The 17,185-nt window shown below is 53.5% G+C and overlaps 1 long non-coding RNA gene across 1 annotated transcript; it reads left to right on the top strand.

The window, feature by feature from the left end:
* The first annotated feature begins 2,412 nt into the window (after positions 1-2,412).
* Positions 2,413-15,362, top strand: LOC103876137. The gene is made up of 3 exons (XR_001893055.3): positions 2,413-2,454; positions 14,102-14,233; positions 14,953-15,362. It is a non-coding gene; the product is annotated as an uncharacterized LOC103876137 (long non-coding RNA).
* The last annotated feature ends 1,823 nt before the right edge of the window (positions 15,363-17,185 follow it).

Raw genomic sequence — 17,185 nt, 5'->3', positions numbered from 1 at the left:
CGTGAACCCGGGAGGCGGAGCTTGCAGTGAGCTGAGATCCGGCCACTGCACTCCAGTCTGGGCGACAGAGCGAGACTCCGTCTCAAAAAAAAAAAAAAAAAAAAAAAAAGGTGAAGGGTGGGTGGGCAGCAGTGCAGGAAGCTAGTGCAGGTCTTTTGCCCTTTTCTCTTTTTTCTCTTCCTGCCTGGAATCTAGATGCAATGCTGGAGGTACAGCAGCCACTTTGTGACCATAGGTGACTATGAGGATTAAAGGGGTAGAAAAGGGCCTGGGTATTCATGGCATGGTGGGGCTGCCTTCCCAGCCTTGAACAGGCCATCTCCAGATGTCTTGTTAAGAGGGAAACAGAAACCTCTTATTTGGGTAAGCCACTGTTATTTGGGTTTTCTGATATATGCGGCCAAATGCAATTTCTCATTAAAATAAATACATAACTATGACAAGAAGTGGTCATCTGTGTGTCCCACTGCCAACAGCCTCACAGGCCATGAAACCCTTGAAGCCTCATCATTGAAGGTAAGATTCCACTTGAGACTGGCACACAGAAGCTTGCCTGGCAGAGCTGGCTCTGAGCAGATGCAGGATTTATAACTTTGTTTATACTTGCATCCTCGCAAAAGAGAATCTGAAGACAACTTCGAGTCAAGTTAAACTAACATTAAAGTGGGAGAAAGATTAAGGAGACCCAGGAGGTCTCAAATGACATTTTAAAAATCGTCATTATCATTGTCATCAATCTCAAAATCTCCAGAATACTATTTACAGGGAATGTGCCAGGTTCTGGAGACCCTAAAGGTACTAGCAGCCTGATCTGAGCTTCCAAGGAGCTCACCATGCAGGCAAGAGGCTAGGCCAAGAGTTCACTGCAGCTGGGCAATCAGGGAAGACTGCTCAGAGAAGGTGGCATTTGTGCTGGTAGCCAGGGGAAAAGAGAATGCCCATTGATGGAATATCTGTCTGTCTCAGGCACTGCGTCAGAGGCTCCTGCCAGCTTCAAAGCTGCTCTATGAGGAAGGGATTACCATGGGGAAACTGAGGCTCAGAGAGGGAAAGTGACTTACTCAGTGTCACACAGCCAATTGGGGGAGACCTTGGGCCCACTCTGAATCTTGAGTACTCCAATCTGAGTCTTTCGGCATCATAGACAGGGTTTGCCCAAGGCACTGAGAGATGCCAGGGAGGGGACCCCAGCTCCAGAGAAACCACAGCCTCTCGGTGTTGCTCGGGGTGCACTAGTACCCGCCCAGATGCTTTTAATTATCCACATTTTCCAGAAAAGAAAGTTGGCTCAGAGAGGTGAAGCCACCTTCTCAGGGTGGAGGAGCAGAGCCAGGGCTCACATCCAGGGCTGTGGGGCTCTAGGGGTCTGGCCAGAGTGCACTGGGAATTCCAGGAAGGCTTCACGGAGGAGGACCAAATGTGGCTGAGAAGGTGGCAGAGGAAGAGGCTTAGGCAGAAGTACAGCAGTGGGATCATGGCAGTTCTGTGTGGTCGGGTTGGCAAAGAATTAGATGTCCATTGCGTGTTTCCTATGTCACCGTCCTGAGCGCTTTATAGCTATCTACCCCTTTCCTCTTCACAGCCCTGTGAGCTTGGTGCTGTTTTTGAACCCATCTTACAGAAAGGGAAGCTGAGGCAGGTTACTGTTCAGCCTCTTTGTTCTCTGCTTTCTAGGCATCTCTCTTCTTGCCCATTCTGCAGATAGCCCAGTGCCCTGGGCAGGATTTCTGTATAGTTCCAGGTGAGCATGGACAGCTGGGGCAGTGCAGCTTCATCCTTTGAGGTGTTGAGCTCTGGCTCAGAACCTCCCAGCCTCACTGGTGGACTCTGTCCTACAACTGTGCTTTCCTCCCTTCTCCTCACCTCATGGCCCCAGACAGGGAACTCAGCCCTGCAGCAGATGTCTGAGGCCCTCCTTGTCCAGGCTCTTTCCTTCTGGGAGGAAAGTCCCCCTTGCATGTCCCTTTGGGGAAGAATCCTTTCCTTCTCTTCACCCATGTAGTTTGGGTGGGGCAGACTCTGCCCCATCACCATGGTAATTGGTTCAGGGATAGTCATGTGACCAGGCCAGGCCAATGAGAACCTTCCCTGAGACTTTTGCTGGAACCACTTGGGAAAGAAGGTCTCTTTTGGCAGATTTGCTGTGCTGGTGGGATGTGCCCAGACCTGCCTGAGAGACAATCCAGCCTAGAGGAAAGCAACACCAAGATACAGAAGGACTGATGGTGGTGTTCATTGAGCCCCTGAATCAAGCCATGCTTGAAGTCCCCCCAGACTTTTTAGTTACACAAAATGACAAATTTCTTCCTTTTTTTTTTTTTTTTTTTAGATGTGGTCTTGCTCTGTCGTCCAGGCTGCAATGAAGTGGTGTGATCTCGGCTCACTGCAGCCTCTGCCTACTCCCGGGTTCAAGCGATCCTCATGCCTCAGCCTCCCAAGTAGCTGGAATTACAGGTGCGTGCCACCAGCCTGGCTAATTTTTGTATTTTTAGTAGAGATGGGGTTTCACCACATTGGCCAGGCTGGTATTGAACTCCTGACCTCAGGTGATCCACCTGCCTGGCCTCCCAAAGTGCTGGGATTACACGCATGAGCCACCATGCCCGGCCCAAAATGATAAAATTCTAAAAGTTGGGTTTTCATCTCTGGCTACCCACCGCTCTGTCATTCCTCTTCCCCCTCCCCTAGCCTGGATCATTTCTGGGTGCATCAGACTTTGTTAAAATTTGGGGAGAATGGAGTGGTTTCACAGCACCACACTGCTCCGCCTTTTTTTTTTTTTTTTAGATTCTCCAACTTTCCTGTTTTCCAGTTCCTTCCTCTCAGCCTCTCCAGGAAACTCTACTTCCCAAACTTTCCTATCCAGGCCCCTCCCAAGCTTGGGCTCCCCTCACATTTCCAAAGCCTTATTATGGTGTCCTGCTGAGGAGATGGCCCCTGTTCCTTTCACATGCCCTGGCCTCACAGAGGAACTGTCTTTGGGCCTTGTCCACTTTTCCCTTCCCCTTTGTGAGCAGGCTCAGGGAGCCAGAAGGTCTGAGTTCCAATGCCTCCCTTCACTGGCTGTGTGACCTCAAGCACATTACTCACCCTCTCTGTGCCTCTGTAACCTGGTCTGTAAAATGGGAATGCGGCTAATGCCTTTTTCTTAGGGTTGCCCCGAGGCTTACTTGAGTGCATTTGTGGAAAACACTCAGCACCATACCTGTCTTGTTATATTTGTTGTTACTAGAGGGGGATGATGTAGGAATTCATGTTCCCATTGGAATGAGTTATGTCACTTCCCTTAGGAAGCAGACGCAGTTACCAATGCGTTTGAAAGTAACCATTCCCCTACCTCCAGCACATCAGGAGGACTTTCGAAAAAAAATCCTCTTCCTCAAATAGAAAGGAGAGCTCTGGGAGGAAACGGGGGGGGGGGGGGGGGGGGGGTCCTGTTGAGGGAACCCTTCGGCACATAGAGGGAGGAGGAGGGGCTCTGGATCGATGCCTGGGGTGGGAATACAGAGCTATTGCTGGCTTTGAGCTGGGAGAGGGGGTACTTCAAGAGTTTGGCCTCTGGAGGGTGTGCAATGGGGCCACATTCTTGCTGTTTCTTAATGACTCCTCCAAGCCCCACGCCAGCACTGGGCAGTCGAGAGGCAGTTTCCCCTGCATGAGCTGAGCTGCTTAACAGCTGATGTGGAGATGAAAAAGAACCCAATCAAGCTAACAGCCCTTCCTGGCTGCCCTGCAATGACGGTGCTTTGTGCTGAGCCAGGGGAAATATTGGCCGTTTAAGCATCCACACTGTCTGGGGAGGAGCTGCAGAGGAGGGCGGCTGCCCGGCAAACTCCAGAGAACTGAAGTCGCTGTGGGCTTCCGGGGGATGGGAGGTGCGGGGATTGTCACAGGCAGCCCCGGCGTCCCTCTATCCCTAAAGTAACCCCATGTTCACGGTCAGGGAGGTGATGCGCTCTTTAGGCTGAGTGGTCTCACTGCGCTATTGTACAGATGAGGAAACTGGGGCTCAGAACAGGGAGGTGACTTCCCTGAGGTCATATGACTGGGAAGTCCTCAGCACAGGCCAGATCTGCCTGACTCCCAATCCCTTGTCATTTGTGTTCTGCAGGTGACCTCCCAGAGCTGGCAGGCACAGGATGGAGGAGGTGGGGGTGGGGCTGGAGAAGCCAGTCTGGAAGCAAAGCAGAGAAGGTTGAATCTGGGGGCTTTGAAAGTCAGACTTAGGGAGGGGACCTGGATGCAGGCAGCTGGAGAAAGAGGGTGTGTGTGCTGCAGCAGGAAGGCTGATGGCAGGGGGTGTCAGGGAGGGACAGAAAGAGACAGGAGAGATAGAGAGATGGGGTAGAGAGGAAGAGACAGGAGAAAGACAGATACACACACACACACAGTGTCAGAGTTATTAACCTCTTCCTTGGTTCTTCAGGGTTGCCTGATGTCCTAGACCACTTCTACAGCTGCTGAATATCCACTCATTCATTTATTCATTCATGCATTCATTCAATAGAGACATATCTTTAATTGAGCACCTACTACATACAGGCACTATGCTAAACTCTGGGAAATCTAGCAGACGACAAGACAGGCAATGTCGGGACTGTCACGGAGTGTACATTTCAGTGAGGGGGTAGGGAGACCAACAGAGACGTAAATTATAAAAGGAGGGGAAAAAAGGCAAACAGTAGAGAGAGAACCTCAGGCCTGGAGGCAGTAAGGCGGGTGGGGACAGGGTGCAGACTCACTGGCAGGACAGGGAGGGGGCCACTTTTTATAAGATGATCTCGGAAGGCTTCTCAGAGGCGGTGATGTTTGAGCTGGAACTCGTGTGTCAGGAAAAAGCCAAGGTTCTGTGCCCCGCAGGCTGGGACTGGGCGAGCCGACCTCGGAAGCCTTTCAGATGGAGGGAGAAAGGCTGAACAGGAACCTTCGGATGACGGGAACCCGAGCTGACCTTTCCACTGCTGGAGACTTCGTGGGAGACCCTGTGCTAGAACTTCCCAGGAAGTGCCTCCCTGAGATTCCAGACCCACAGAAGCTGAGAAAATACATCATCGTTCCCAGAGGCTAAGTGTGGGGCATTTTGTTACGCAGCAATAGCTAACTCACACAAGGGCCTTCTTGGAAGGAGAGCTGCTTTTTGAGGGTGAGAAAAAGCATTCCTAGATTTTTGCCAGCAGTTGGTCAAACTATGTCACATGACCATGACTAGACCAATCTCTGGTTAGGGGTGTGATCATCTTGGACCAATCAGGACCCTGCCCTGGGGCTGGGCCATGGCTCCTGGGAGTCACTGAGGGTGCTGGATGCTGGATCCCAGCCAGGAAGGAGCGGCCGAGATACTGCCTCCTGGACTCCATAATGTCCAAGCTGCCATTTATTGAACACTGACTGTATGCTTGGGTTTTCACCCACACCAAGCTCTGGCTCCACAGTTTTCTCACCAGCAGCCCCTTTCCCTCCTCCCAGCCTCCGTACCCGCCCATCCTGCCACACTGAATGCTGTTTCTGCCCCAGTTGCTAGTTAGAATCCCACGCTTCCTTCAAGGAAAACCTCACCTTGGAGTCTGTCTCCACTTCCTGTAAGAAGCCTTCCAAGATCCCCCACGGGGACTCATCAGACGAGGATAGGGAGTGATGTCATCCTGACTATCACGACTGCAATCATTTCACTGCCACGGAGCTGGGGTGCCCTAGGCGGGCAATTTTCTAACTGTGTGACCTTGGGCAAGTTACTTAACCTCTCTGTGCCTCGCCTTCCCTGTCTGTAAAATGGAGATCATGTTAGTACTTCCCTTGTTGGGTCATTATCCGAGTTAAATGTTATACACGCAAAGTGCTCGGGACCTCGTCCAGTCCACAGGAAGCATTAGATAAATGTTAGCTGCTGTCATTCCCCTCCCTGTTCTCTCAGTCCCCATCAGCGCTAAAGACTGACCCAGGTCCAACTGTCCTGCTTTGCATGTGGCTCACTGTGGATTCACATATGCACCCAGAGTGTACCCAGGAGCACCACGGAGCCCTGGCAAACTGCACAAGACAACCTGTCACGCTCCAGGATCACCTGGTAAATTTTCTCATGAATAAAACTGGGAGCTAAAAATGTTTCACCCTTTTCTCCACCTACAAACCCGTCAGTCTCCCCTCTCTACAGAGGGCACAAGGTTGCACAGATTGTTCCTTAAAAGAATGGAAAAGGCATTCCGGAATCCAGGGCTAATACAATTACTCTAAAAGCATTTCTCCCCTGTTCGAAGTTAACTCGCTCCTAACGATGATAAACTCTGCCGTGCCTGGCCCTCCAGCGCGAGGAGGGCTGATGATTCTCCTAAGCAGCGTTTTTTCTGCCTCCCACCAGGGTCCTGGTGTTCTCCACGCTCTGTGGCAGCCAGCATGCCAGCAGCATAGGTTTGGGGATCGCAGAAGGCAAGCGGTGGGAGGCATTTCAAAGCCGTCCCAGTGCTGTCCTGGAGAAGAAGCGGCTAGGCTGCTGTCTGCTGACCTCCTGGGTGCCTCTTCAGAGCTTTCCAAAACAAGGGCTAAAGGGAAAAGACAATACGCCCTTCACCAGGAACCCCAGGAAGATGCAGGAATGTTTTGGCTCATTTAAGCTGGATAAGACCCAGATCCTGGAGGCTGTTCTGCAGATTTTGACACTTGGAACGATATTCCGGTTTGCACCGGGTGAGTCACTCTTGGGAGACGGAGCTGTGTTGTTAGCAGTTTCATTTTGACTTTGTGACAACTCATGCCCTCCCTACTGCCTTTATGCCAGCCCCCCAAAAAGCATCCACTGCCTGAAGTAGAGAGAGGCCTGGCTTCTCTTCATCTGCTCTGGGGAGACCCTGAGTAGGACTTGCTTCGGGGACTGCAGCAAACTTTGGTGTGCAGAGGGTTGCTTTGTGAATTACCTGGCACCATTGTTCAGGGAATGAGCCAAAGTGCTTTGAAGGTTTGATACTCTGGAGTCCTTGGATATGCAGACGCCCAAAGAAAGAAGTGCTTTACCTTCATGGCCTCGGAGCTGGGAACATTCTGGACCTCGGTGCTGGAGCCTGCTTTCACTTTCTCTACCACCACAATCTCAGACTTGGCCAGACAGGGCACTTCAGACCTTCTCCTGACCAACCAGCCCAGGTCTGACTGGTTTTCCCAAAAGTGCTCACTGCATCACATATAGACTGTAGTGCACATTAAAATGAATTATGTCCAGAGAATGCAAGATGATCAGGCATGAACCGTTTTGACTCCAACAATTATAATGGCTCTGTGCTGTGTGTCAGAGGCTATGAAACAGGTGTTAAAAAGAATGAGGTGACTGGCCACGCCTGTCATCCCAGCACTGTGGAAGGCTAAGGCGGGTGGATCACTTGAGGTCAAAAGTTCGAGACCAGCCTGGCCAATACGGGGAACCCTGTCTCTACCAAAAATACGAAAATTAGCCAGGCATGGTGGCGTGTGCCTGTAATCCCAGCTACTCAGGAGGCTAAGGCAGGAGAATTGCTTGAACCCAGGAAACAGAGGTTGCAGTGAGCTGAGATCCTGTCATTGCACTCCAGCCTGGGTGACAGAGCACAACTCCATCTCAAAAGAAAAAAAAAAAAAGAATGAGGTGACCTCTGTGTGTCCAGCATGAATTGATGTCTCAGACATGTTAAATGAAAAAAGCAAGTCACAGAACAATACACAGAAAATGGTCCAAAACAGAAATAGCAACACAAACATTTAAAAATGAGATCAAGAACTCTTCTACAAAGAGGTGGGATATGGCATAGTAGTCCTGTGACCACTTTGATCCAAGCCACAGCGGCTTGACCTCCCTCCAACATGTGCTGGCTGCTGGCCCTGGCCCTCTCTGAGCCTCAGTTTCCCTGTCTGTGGAATGGGGATGATAAAAGTAAAAGCCTTAGAGGGTTGCTGTGGACCCCACAAAGTTTGTGAAGTACAGGCGCCCAGCCTCGTTGACTGTGCTTATCATCTGTGCCATGGGGACAGCCTCAGGGGGCGAGGATCTCTTTCCAAAAGATGTTATGGAATTTCTCACAGCTAGTGCATGTGGATTACATGAGTACATTTTTAACAAGTAAAAAAAAAAGAAAGTTAAGGATGCTATTTCTAAAGGGAAAATATGCAGGAAGTTTTTAAGACCCTGACCCCTCACACACCCCCCTCAGGGGCCGGCTTGCAGTTTCCGAGTGAGCACACGTGGGTAGCTCAGCTCTGCGGCGGAGGCTGTGGTCAGAGGCAGCTGCCTGGCGGAGGCTAGAAGGGCCCCTGGACATTTATCAAGGCCGGGGTGGGGAGACATGCTGCCCCCCACCCGAGGCCCCACTCACGTTACCTGGTGGCTGAGACAGAAGTTCCTCAGTGAAGCACGCTCCTTCCTGCCCGGCATGATGAGCAGAGATTAAGCACTCTGTTGACACACAAAGAAACAGCCCCATCTGGAAAATTCCGCAGCAGGGCGAGGCTGGCCAGGCCTTTAATACAGGGGCCTGGAGGCTCCTGAGTGTTTACTAAGAGCTCAGCCGATTGGGGTTGAGAAGGGGACTCTCTCAGTTCAGTAGCATGTTTTCACCGCACACCTACTGTGTGCCCGGCACCATTCCACACACTCAGGACGTGGCAGGTAGATAAATAAATGAACGTGAGGATTGGAGGCAGTTGTGAGTGTTCTACACAGATGTTAAAATTGATTGGATAGAAAGTGAGGGGGTGAGGGGGTAGGGTTTACCTCTGAAGAGGTAACATCACCTGCACAGGAATCTAAATCAAGTAAGAGAACCAGCCATGGGCATGTCTGTGGGGAGGAGCCTTCCAGCAGAGGGCACGGCAGGTGCAAAGGCCTTGTAGTAGGCTTGACATGGAACTGGAAACTAGAGGTTTAGGAGGAAAACAGCGGGAATGAGGTTGGTAAGGAGGGCAGGCTAGATCACGCTGGGCCTTGTCAGTCGCTATAAGGAATCTGGATTCCGGCACTTACTTCCTCGTATATTGAGCACGTGAGTTTTAAGCACCAGGTATGTGCAAAGCAAAGAGGTTTGCTCAAGGTGCACTTGCTGGGCATTTTCAATTTCACTGAGAAGGCGGTGCTTCTGGTCATGCAGTCAGTGCAGGGGCTGGGCCCACCTGTCACTTGGCCACAGCTGGGGAGCAGAAGCCCGGAGCAGGGTTTGGAGATGAGAAGTGGGCTGAGTCCCAGCGCTTGGCTCAGGGTACCGAATGTTAGAAGGCAAGCCCTCTCAGGGTGCCAGTGCAGAGGGGCACGCCTCACCCAGTGCCAGACCTGCTGAGGACACTCACGGTTCAACCCGGGAGTCCCCAGGAGCAGCTCAGGCCTGGTGGGAGGTGAGGGGTAGACATGGCCTCCCTGAGCCAGCCTTGGGCCAGCTATGTTCACGAAGCTTCCAGCGTGCTGTTTCCCAGGAGGGCAGCTCTGGGAGCCTGAGAAGGCAGGGAAGCTGGAGCTGCCCCTCCGCCAGCCCTGTCCTCCCCAAAAGCACAAGCACGTGTGTCCCAGTTCACCCATGTGTGGTGTGCGGTGGGACTACTCACATGTCACAGGTGGGGTCATGTTTCCCCAAAACACATGTTCGGGTCCTAACCCCTGGCAGCTGTGGATATGACTTTATTTGGAAATAGGATCTTTGCAGATGTGATCAAGCTGAGATGAGGTCATTAGGGTGGACTCCAAGATGACTGAAGCCCGCATAGGAAACAGGGAGACACGCAGAGACTACATGGAGGCAGAGGCGAGGCTGGAGTGACCCATCTGTAAAGCCAGGAAGGCCAAGGGTCGCAAGAACCACCAGGAGCTGTAAGGGGCAGGGAAGAATCCTGCCCCAGAGTCTTTGGAGGCAGCGGGGCCCTGCTGGCACCTGGAATGCAGCCTGCTGGCCTCCAGACCTGTGGTTTTAAGCCACCCGGTTCGTGGTACCTGGTTACAACAACCCGAGAAGCTAACGCGCTGCACTAACCGGGTAACGTTCCCTGGGGGTCTGGTTAGGATGCAGGGCTGGGGTGGGAACCAAGACCCGGCGGCCATGTGGGGCAGATGCTGCTGGCCTGGGGGCCACGCTTTGAGTAGTAAAGCTTTGAAGGATGACTGGTAGTGGCCAGGCCAGCCCCTGCCCCCACTTCTACGGGGCTCAGAGACTGTCATAGTGTTCATTCATCCCTCGGGGGAAATGACTCAATCCAGGTCAGGGGTAGATCCTGGTTAGTCTAGCCAGGGGTCAGCAAACTTTTTCTCTGTAAAGGGTCAAGTCATTCTTCTAGGCTTTTTGGGCAGTCTCTGCGGTCACTCCTCAGCTCTGCTTCTGTCACACAAAAGCAACCACAGACAATATGGTTGGGAGGCTGAGGCAGGAGGATCGCTTGAGCCCAGGAGTTCAAGACCAGCCTTGGCAACACAGCAAGATCCTCATCTCTACAAAAAATTTAAAAATTAGCTGGGCATGGTGGTTTGTGTCTGCAATCCCAGCCACTCAGGAGGCTGAGGCAGGAGAATCGCTTGAACATAGGAGGCAGAGGTTGCAGTGAGCCAAGATCGTGCCACTGCACGCCAGCCTGGGTGACAGAGCAAGACTCAGTCTCAAAAAAAAAAAAAAAGGATGTGGCTGGGCACCAATAAATCTTTATTTACAAAAACAGGCTTGGGGCCCGTGAGCCACCATTTACTGACCCTGGGCTAAGCCAGTCATGGCCACCCCATGCCCCTTCCTAGGTATTCATGTGGCCTAACCCTAGCCAGTGCAGTGTGGAGGGGACTGCGCTGGGGGAGTTAGAGGGAATGCTTACCTGCTGTTACCTATTTATTTTTTTCTAGATCGGGTCTCCTGAGTAGCTGGGACTACAGGTACGTGTCACCATTCTTGGCTAATTTTTATATTGCTTTTGGTAGAGACGGTTTTTGCCATGTTGCCCAGGTTGATCTTGAACTTCCAGGTTCAAGCACTCCATCCTTCTTGGCCTCCCAAAGTGCTGGGATTACAGGTCTGAGCCACCATGCCCAGCCTACCTGCTTTTCAAAAAGAGAGAACCAGCTCAGGTGCGGGGGCTCACGCCTGTAATCCCAGCACTTTGGGAGGTTGAAGTGGGCAGATTGCCTGAGGTCAGAAGTTCAAGACCAGTCTGGGCAACATGGTGAAACCCCATCTCTACTAAAAATATAAAAATTAGCTGGGCATGGTGGTGAACGTCTGTAATCCTAGCTACTCAGGAGGCTGAGGCAGGAGAAGGCAGGGAGGCTGAGGAGGCAGAGGTTGCCATGAGCCGATATCGAGTCACTGCCCTCCAGCTGGGTGACAGAGTAAGACTGTCTCAAAAACAAAACTAACAGACAAACAAAAAACAAAAAGTGGGGAAGAGATGGCTGCCTTATCTTTGGCTGCACTCTGTCCTGTTGGGATGTGATGACCGGATCTGCTGCAGCCATCTTGGGGCCATGAAGGGAGTCCCAACACTGAGGGGTGGCAGGAGAGAGAGGAGGAAGCACCTGGTGCAGAGGCCACCAATGAGCTGCTGAGTCACCCAGCTATGCAGCTCCTTTGCTCCGGGACCTCCTGTCACGGGGGAGAATCCACGTTCATCATGAAAGCTGTTGGAATTGGGATTTTTCTCTAACTTGCTACCCAAGGCATCCTGACTGCTACAACCTGCTCCGGGTGCTCCAGGCCCTCGAGCCACTCATGGCCTCCTGTGCAAGTCAGAACCCTCTCCTACGGGTCCTGCACGCAGCCACCACGCCCCGGCCACAGGGGCAGTGGAAAACTGACCTGGAGCCTAGAGATTTGGCTCCCTGCCCCGAGCCCTGTCGCTTTGGCCAAACACTGACCTTCCATGTGTAAAACAAGGGCAACTCCACTGGTCAGATAGGCTTGTTGCAGAGTTGAAGTTTGTAGGCAGTAAACCCTAAAATAACAACCTGGAACTCGGGCAGTGTGAGGCTTACTGTCAGGATTCCGCCCCCGCGTGCCCCGGGCCTCTCAATGACGCTTCTGTGTCCCTTCTCTCCAGTTTGCTCCTAACTGCCTGTACGTTCACCTCGCTCTGGGCACTGCTCCCAGGCTGCTGGCGGTGCTTTGGCCCCATGTCCAGGCAGCTGACCCGCCTGGCGGCTATCATTCCCTGGGGCAGCCCCTGGGTGACCACTGTGAGTCTGAGCCCTTGCCTTGGGGCAGGACAAACTGGGTGTTCCAGATCTGGCTGAGGCTGGGACGTTGGCTTGAGTGACACCTGGGCTTGGCTTCCTTCCCTGCCCTGTCCCATCTCCCCTGTGCAGCCTGCCCTGAGCATGTGTCTACAAACCTCATCCCAGGACCCGTTTCTGGGAGACAGTGAGGCCAAGACCCAGCAGCTGCTCGGTGTATGTTCCTGCTGTGAGTGTTGTACATGCATTAACAGATGGAATCCTCCTGAGGACCCTAGGAAGCAGGCACTCTTATCCCATTTTGCCCAAGGGGACACCCAAGCCCAGAGAGGCTGAGTAACTTGTCCAGGGTCACACAGCTTGTCTTGCTCCTGAGGTCATGTCTTTGCCATTGCACTGTACTCTGCAATGGAGCTCTGGGGTCAGAAACCCCAGCTTGGAACCCCATCTTTGCTCTTGCCTAGTCCGGTGACCCTGGGCAAGCAATGCTGCCTCTGTGGGCCTCAGTCTTTTCACCTATTGTGAGTTAAGCCACCAATACTCGTAAGGGGCTAAGTGCTCAATGCTCGTCATTATTAAGAGAGGGGCGTCTTTGAGCTGGCTTTGCCCCGCCGGGTTGCAGATGGGCGGGCAGCCCTTGGGACCCCCAGATGACCCCAGGGGAGGGAGGAGGAGGAGGGAGAGGCGGCTGGCTGAGCCCCAGTCCACTTCGTCCCGGGAGAGGCAGGATGTGGCCCACGCAGAGTGAGGGCAGCCGGCACCGTCGCCATGGCAGCAGCCTCTAGCGGGCTTCCCAGCTGTCCAGGGAGCCTGGGGGGCCTCCACCGTCCTGGCCCAGGACAGCAGAGGTGGCCGCAGGGCCTTGTGCCCATGGGCGGTCCCCTAATTTATAGCCGGGAGCATTTTCTGGTTCAAAGCACACAGCATTCAGTTATGCTCTCTGAGGGCGGCCGTGCAGGGAAGCCTCAAGGCCACCCCCGGGGGCCTGATTAGCATCAAGAGACTCCCACAGTCTGAACTGGGGGTCCTCGAGGTCAGCCCCCTCCCACCAGGGACCCCCTGCCCTCTTGTCTAAGCCATTTGTCTGTCCAGGAGGCAGGGGCGGGGTGACAGGCTTGAATCCAGCCCAGGCACTTTCTAGCTGGGTGGCCTTGAGCAAGTTACTTTATTTATCTGGGCCTCAGTGTCATCATCTGAACGGTAATAATAACAAAACAGCTTTGGGAGGCTGAGGCAGGAGGATTGCGTGAGGCCAGGAGTTTGAGACCAGCCTGAGCAACATAGCAAGACCCAGTCTCTACAAATTATAAAAACGTTAGCCGGGCGTGGTGGTGTGTGTCTGTAGTCCCGGGTACTTGGGAGACTGAGGTGGGAGGATCACTTGAGCCCAGAAGGTCAAGACTGCAGTGCCGTGATCATGCCACCGCACTCCAGCCTGGGTGACAGAGTGAGACCCTGTCTCTTAAATAAGTACAATGGGCTCACAAGGACCTGCACGTAGGTTGCTGTGAAGATCAAGCATCTGTCAGGGGATATGCCCAGTGTTGGTCCCTGATGATAGCTTGGACTGAACAAGTACTTAACACAGGCCAGGTGCTGTTTAAAGCCCCTTGGGAATAAGCACTAGGCTACTCCCGTCTCTAATGCGGTTCCATCACTTTTGCTTCTATTCTACAGATAGGGAAACGGAGGCACCAGAGGTTATGTACCTGCCTAAGCAAGGCCTCTGCTTCCCCCAGTTCTTTTCCATTTCATTTTACAGGGGCCCTCAGATAACATTCAGGTCCCCTGAGCATGCATTGGGCGCCTATTGAATGCAGGCATGGTTCTGGCCCCCGGGGTGAGTGGAGGCGAATCAGATGTAGCTGGGGCTGCAGGGCAGGAGGAAGCACGGGGACACCCCCGTGACCTCCATGTCTCCTCTTCTGCTGGGGTGTCCTGGTTCTGACTTAGACGGGGCTTGAGCGCGTCCGCCAGCCTTTTTCTCTCTGAAGAGAGGAGCAGAGACCGTGGAACCTGCAGGGACGGCAAACTCGGCGCTTCTGGCTCCAGCTGTCTATTTCCAGCCTGATGGATTTCCTTTGGGTAAATATGGAGTCAAATCAAACTTTGAACTTCCAACTCCCTGCCAGACTGTTTCTTACTCCCCCTATCCCTTGCTCCCCAGCCCACCCAGATCTCTCCTCCCTGCCTCTGCCCCGAGGTGGCGGGCAGGCTGAGGGAAGCCCCAACGTGGGAATCCTCGGAGCGGTAGGAGGGAGAGAGGCTCAGCGTCCAGGGCTGACCCCAGGGTCTCTGCCGGCCGCTGCTGTGGTGTGGCCATTGTCATGCACCCTGGGGATTCCGGTGCCTGGGGAGCAGGGGCCTGGGGACATGTCCTGCCATAGGCGAGGACCTTGGCAGCTGCATTCAGACAGGGCTACCCCGACACACAGGTGTGCATGCGCACATACACACATGCACACACAGGCCTGCACACACACACACACATGCCTGCACACACACTCACACATACGCAAATACCCACACACACACGCACACACATGCCCGCACACACACACACGCACACACACATGCCCACATATACACACAAGCGCACACACAGATTTAGTTCCCAGCTACTGTGGCCAAACTGTACAACGTCAAGCAAGGTGCTGCTCTTCTCTGAGCCTCAGTTTCCTTGTTGTGAGATGGGCCTGTGCTGACAGCCCCCCTGTGTTTTCAAGACCTTGGGAAATAGCGGAGAGAAAATGCTTTTTGAGCCATAATGATGTCCTTGTGACTCAGTTCTGCTCTGCTTCCAGCTCCCCCGTGTGCAGTGGCTGGAAGATGTGCGTGAAGCCTTCCTCCTTTCTTGTCTCCTTTCCTTTTCTTCCTCCCTTCCTCCCTCTCCGCGGCTCCCTGCCTCCCTCCCTCCCTCTTTCCTTCACTATCTTCCCTCCTTTTACAGAAGGGAAATTTCTAAGTTCAGAGCCTTTTTCCCCCGCCTCCTGGCACAGCGGGTTGGTGGGGGTTCCGCCCCCATCGTGGGACCCTGGGGGTTGATGGCTCTGCCATCCGGAGCCGCGGGCGTAGCGAGGAGGGAACATTATTCTCTGTAATGTCAGGCCCTCCTCAGCACTTTCATGTTCAAAGTGCTTCCTTGGTGCTAAATAATTAATTCTCTCCACGCTCCCGTGTGAGGGAATAAATAAATGTCACTTGTATGGGGTGACTAAGCCCGCCGGGAATCAAGGCTGACAGCTTCAGGCGCCAGCAGAGGGTCGGCCGGGGACATTGCCTTCAGAGGCCACCGCTCAGTTGGAGCTAACGGGGAGCCCAGCTGTCCGTGGCCTGGTGGGGACACGGCGGTGGTGCCCCCGTGGGCTGAGAGAACCTGTCTCCCTGGCCTGCCCTTGGATGGATCAGGAGCCCCCAACCAGAGGCAGGCCCCAGTTCTTGCTTTCTCATCCGAGCTGACCTCCATGTCCTGTCTTCCTGCCTGTGAAATGGGCATCATTACGGGGTTGGCATCCCAGGGTCAGTGGGTCAAATGCTGATACTCCCTTCGGCAGAGGTTGGGCCCAGGGAAAGCTTCCTGCACCCGAGGGCATTGTCATAATTACATGCTCATGGTACCCCCCACACTCCACTGGCAACCCTTGGGGCCTCCTCCCAGGCCTCAGTTTCCCCAGACTACTCACCAGGGTCCTACCCCACCCCTCATCTCCCACCAGTTTCCTCCCCTTCCCCTGGCAGGGGCCTCTGGGCCGTTTAGGGCACACCAAGCACTTTCTCCCTTTGGAAACTTCACCCTGGCTGTTCCCGCAGCCAGGAACATCCTTCCTCCCCAGTATCCTCAGGGTGGCCTCCTCATTTCACCCAGGTCTCTGCTCCAAGACACCTCCTCAGAGGGGCCTTCCCTGACTGCACCCGTCTAAAATAATCAAGCCAGTAAGAATGCCACTATCCTTCCCCTCCCAGCCTTAGTTCTGCCTGAGGCATCAGGTAGTCACTGCTGCTCACCCAGGAGACTGAGAGAGGATGGGGACAGTGACTTTCTTGGTCACCACCCAGGGCCTGGCATACAGTAGGTACTCAACAAATAATTATTTTGCTCACTGTTCTATCCCCAGTGCCTACAAATGTATCTGGCGTACAGTAGGTGCTCAATAAATTCACTGCTCTATCCCCAGTGCCCAGAAAGCATATAGCCTGGTGCATAGTAGGTGTGCAATAAATAATGCTATTGCTTGCTCTTCTAGCCTCTGGACCTAGAAATGTGTGTGGCACACAGTAGGTGCTCAACAAATAATTTGTTCACTGCTGTATTCCCAGTGCCCAGACCAGCTCCTGGCATGCAGTAGGTGCTCACTAAGCATTTATCCTGTCACTGCTGTCATCAGCCTAGTGCCTGACACAGGGCAGGCATCTAATGTATATTCCTTTAGCTCACAGCTGTATCAATCGTTCTCGAAAATGTGTCTGGCCCATAGTAGGTGCTCAACAAATATTTGTTTTGTTCATTCCTGTATCTCCAGTACCTAGCACTTAGTAAGCACTTAGTGTTTGTTGAATGAATGACTGTTGGGATGAAGGACTGTTCTGTTCCTGAAGCCCCAGAATATCCCGGAACAGAGGTGCACACAGTATGGGAAGAGGGGTGGGGCAGCGCAGAAGGCCGTGCCTGCCTGTGTGTTTGGATGCCTTTCTCGGAGCAGCAGCCTCCCAGCCTGCCTGACTGCCTGCCCGCCTGCCTGCCCGCCAGGCAGCACATGGCTCCAACACGCTCTGCCAGCCTCGAGCAGCCTCGCCCCAGCACCAGGCCTGGCCACGCTGGGAGGAGGGAGGGAGAGAGGAGGAGGAGGGGGCCTGCAGATGGCTGGCCATCTGCTGCGTAGGAGGCTGGACGGGCAGGCGTCCCCCCACCAGCCTACACTGTGCTGTCATCTTCCTGTCTGCTCAGCACGGCCAGACGGGGGGCTTCAGGGTGAAGCAAAGGATCCTATACTCTTCCCCAGCTTCCGGGTCTCCTCTGCATACCTTGGAGTGTGTTGG

Source organism: Papio anubis, chromosome 9, assembly GCF_008728515.1.
Source record: "Papio anubis isolate 15944 chromosome 9, Panubis1.0, whole genome shotgun sequence".
Taxonomy (NCBI): domain Eukaryota; kingdom Metazoa; phylum Chordata; class Mammalia; order Primates; family Cercopithecidae; genus Papio; species Papio anubis.
Note: the sequence above shows the minus strand (reverse complement) of the source record. Positions and strands in the feature narration are given on the sequence as shown.